General features: G+C 38.9%; 1 pseudogene; it reads right to left on the reverse strand.

The window, feature by feature from the left end:
* Positions 1 to 290: 290 nt before the first annotated feature.
* On the reverse strand, positions 291 to 1,235 carry LOC129641667 (heterogeneous nuclear ribonucleoprotein A1-like; annotated as a pseudogene).
* Between the last annotated feature and the right edge of the window lie 3,007 nt (positions 1,236 to 4,242).

A 4,242-nucleotide genomic window follows, 5' to 3' on the forward strand; every position in this document is an offset into this window, starting at 1 on the left:
TCCGGGAGTTGGTGATGGACAGGGAGGCCTGGCGTGCTGAGGTTCGTGGGGTCACAGAGTCAGACATGACTGAGCAACTGAACTGAACTGAACTCATACAGTTAGTCACAAGTACAGTAGTTCTGGAGTTTTTGCCCATACACATGAGTGTTGTCTAAAATGTCTTCTTTATAGCAGTTAGACCCCGCCACCACTGTGCTTGGCTGAGTTCACAAATCTGTTCTAACCTGTAGCTTGCCTGTCACTTCTCTGGCTCGCCTCTCCTGCTAAGTTTTGTTTCCTGGCAGTAATTAAAACCTTCTCCCACTGTGATAGCTACTGTTGCTGCTGCTGGAACCACCATAGCCACCTTGGCTTCATGGTTTGGCAAAGCATTGGCCTCCACTACCATAGGGGTCAGAACTTCTGCCTCCAAAGTTTCCTCCTTTCATGGAACCAAAATTTGAAGATTGATTGTTGTAACTGCCAAAATCATTGTCCAAAAATGCTTCCATTATTACCAAATCCATTATAGCCATCCCCACTGCCACCGTATCCACCTCTCCACAGTTTCCACCAAAGCCACTTCAATCACTGAAGTTTCCTCCATGACCAAAGTTGTCATTCCCACCAAAACCATCTCCACGACCACCACCAAAGTTTCCAGGACCACTTCCACCTCTTTGGCTGGATGAAGCACTAGCCATCTCTTGCTTACATAGGGCTTTCCTAACTTCACTTTTGTGGCCCTTCACAGTGTGATATTTATGAATGACAATCTTGTCTATAGAGTCATGGTCATCAAAGGTTACAAAAGCAAAGCCTTGCTTTTTGCCACTGCCTCGGTCAGTCACAATTTCAATCACTTCAATTTTCCCATACTGTTCAAAATAATCTCTCAAGTGAAGTTCTTCAGAATCTTCTTTAATGCCACCAACAAAAATCTTTTTCACAGTTATTTCAGTACCAGGTCTTTGAAAATCTTTTGAGACAGCTCTCGTAGGTTCCACAACTCTTTCATCCACCTTATGTGGCCTTACATTTTGGCCGTGTCTACTTCCTCCATAGTGGCATATTTGACAAACTGGAAGCCTCTGGAATGCTTGGTGTTTGGATGCCTCATTACCACAAGTCTGTGAGCATTTCCCATTACTCAAAATAGCTCCTCAGGCTCTCGTCAGTTGTGTCCAAGCTTGTCCCTCCAAGAAGAGCTTCTGCAGCTGTTTGGGTTCTTTGGGAGACTCTGACTTAGACATGATGGCAGCGGAGCAGGGGAGACTTCAACAATGCTGGCTCAGCTGCATTCATGGGCATAAAGGAGTAACCTAACGAATGTATCTCTAAGAGAAAAGAAGTGTTAGTCGCTTAGTCATGTCCAGCTTTCCAGGCAAGAATACTGGAATAGGTTGCCATTCCCTTCCCCAAGGGAACTTTTCAACCCAGGGATCAAACCCTGGCCTCCCGCATTGCAGGCAGATTCTTTACCATCTGAGCCACCAGGGAAGCCAGTTTTTAAATCAGTATTTTTCAATATATAATGATAATGCACGGTGCACTTTTGTAATGTTTCACAGCATCCAAAATCAAGCACTTTAAAGTGCTTGGAAGAAGCAGAACTTCTTAGAGAATAAAATGTTTGAGGAAAACATCCTCTCTAATTCCATTAAAGAAACAAGCAGGAATATGGTGCTAACTTCATTATTTCTCCCCCAAAGGAATTGAACCTGACTTCAGTTTTATTGGCAGACTTGATATGTGTGAGTTTACTCACCAGCTCATTGATGTAAGCAATTATATTTAGAGTAGACAAAAGTAATGAATACAGGGAAGAGGTGACAGTTGGGAAGTAGCAAACAGGACATTTTAGTCATTAAACCTGTATAGACTGTGTCAAGCTCTTTTCCCTGAATACCTCCAAGGACTTTACAACTGTTATCTATTAAATCTACCCTACCCTGATGCAAGAAGAATAATGGCATCACCACCTCGGTTTTGGATTTAGAAAAATAAATACCTCTAACAGAGAGAAAAAAGAAAAAGAAGACTCCTCTTTACTGAATGAGCTAAGGACAGGGAAGAGCACAGAGCCTTGTTCCCAGGCGGTGGCCTCTAAACCTCAGACAGTGTCAGCTAGGTAACTTCAAATACACCAGTCACAGGGAAGAAAGGAGAGAGATTTAGCTGACCTTCACCCAACTTTTGATATTCTCAATTATCACATATAACACATTATCTTATTTTATATCCCACAATATGTGACACATGGTACATACTCCATGTTTTGTTTTGCTTTTTTGCATTTTTAACACTTTCATTGAGGCATACATGACATACTATAAAATTCACCCATTTAAAATATGCAGAATGATTTTTAGTAAATTTATATGCATGCATGCTCAGTCACTTCAGTCATGCTCTACTCATTGTGACCCCATGAACTGTAGCCCGCCAAGCTCTTCTGTCCATGGAATTCTCCAGGCAAGAATACTGGAGTGAGTTGCCATGCCCTTCTCCAGGGGATCTTCCCAACTCAGGGATCGAATTTTGCCTTCTGCAAGGAGGCAAATTCGTTAACTCTGAGCCACCAGGGAAGCCCAAATTTGTATAGTGACACACTATCACCACATTCCAGATTTAGAAACTTTCTACCATTCCCCAAATTCTATTCTGTCCCTTGTCAATTCCCTTTCCCTCCCCTAGTCCCAAGCAAACACTGATCTTTGCATTTTATAGACATTTTGTATAAATTGAATAGCACACTATATAATATTTTGTGTCTGAATTCCTTCACTTTGTATGTTCTTTAGGTTCATTCATGATTTTGCATGGAATGGTCTTTTTTTTTTTTTTTTTCATTTTTATTGTTGGATAGTATTTGATTGTATGAATATGCCACATTGTGTTTATTTCTTCACCAGGTGGTTAACCCTGGACTGTTTGCATTTTTTGTCCATTACGAATGAAGTTCCTATGAACATTTGCATTACAATTCTTATGAACATATGTTATTTTTCTCCAGGATATATACTAAGGAATGAAATTACTAGGTCAAATGACAATCATAAGTTTAGCACTTTGCTAATAATAAGTGTACCTTTTTGCATTACCACAAGCAATATATGAGGGTTCCAGTTTCTGCTCATTTTCTCCAACATTTAGTATTTTCAATGATTTTTTACTATAGTTAATTAGTGGGTATATGTTTAGCTGTATATTATTGTGTGTGTGTTTCATTGGTAGCTTTATGGACATATAATTAAGATACAATAAACTGAGTATGTTTAAAGTATATAATTTGTTAAGTTTTGACATATGCATACAACCATAAAATAATCATCACAATCAAGATAACAACAATATCCATCCCCAACAAAAGTTTAATTTTGCCCCCGGGTAATTCCTCTCTCACACATTGCCATCCCTACTCTGTACCCAGGAAATAACAGAACTGTTTTCTGTGAGTTAGTTTCATTTTATAGAATTTTATATTTAAAAATTAATGTACATTTTCACCTGGCTAATATCACCCAGCATAATTATTTTGAGATTTATTTATGCTATTGAGTCTATCATAACTCAATCTTCTTTATTGCTGATTAGTATTCCATTGTCGGGACTGTAGTTTACAAATTTACCAATTGAAAAGCATTTAGGGTTATTTTTACCCAATTTTTGGCTATTATAAATAAAGTTTTTATGAATATTAAGTCTAAAACTTTGTTCATATGTTTACATTTCTCAAAAGTGAACATCAATACCTAAGTGTTGAATGGCTGGAGCATAGTTGAGTGTGTATTTAACTTTTTAAGAAATTGCTAAATTGTTTTCCAAAGTGTTCTCACCCAAGGTGCTAGAATACTAGTTACTGCATTTTCACCCACACTTGATATAATCAATCTTTTTAAATTTAAGGCATTCCAGTAAGTGTGTAGTGATATATCACTGTGGTTTTATTCACACTTCTTAGTGACTACTGACGCTGGGCTTCCCTGTGGCTCCGTGGTAAAGAATCAATCTGTCAATGCAACAGACATGGGTTCGATCCCTGGATCAGACGATCCCCTGGAGTAGGAAATGGCTACACACTCCAGTATTCTTGCCTGGGAAATCCCATGGCCAGAGAAGCCTGGTGGGCTACAGTCCATTGGGTTGCAAGAGTCAGACATGACTTAGTGACTAAACAAACAAATAACAATGATGTTGAACATCTTTTCATGTCCCTTTATGAGAAATATTTGCAAACTAATATCAAGATCCTTAAGT

Source organism: Bubalus kerabau, chromosome 1 (assembly GCF_029407905.1).
Source record: "Bubalus kerabau isolate K-KA32 ecotype Philippines breed swamp buffalo chromosome 1, PCC_UOA_SB_1v2, whole genome shotgun sequence".
Lineage (NCBI taxonomy): Eukaryota > Metazoa > Chordata > Mammalia > Artiodactyla > Bovidae > Bubalus > Bubalus kerabau.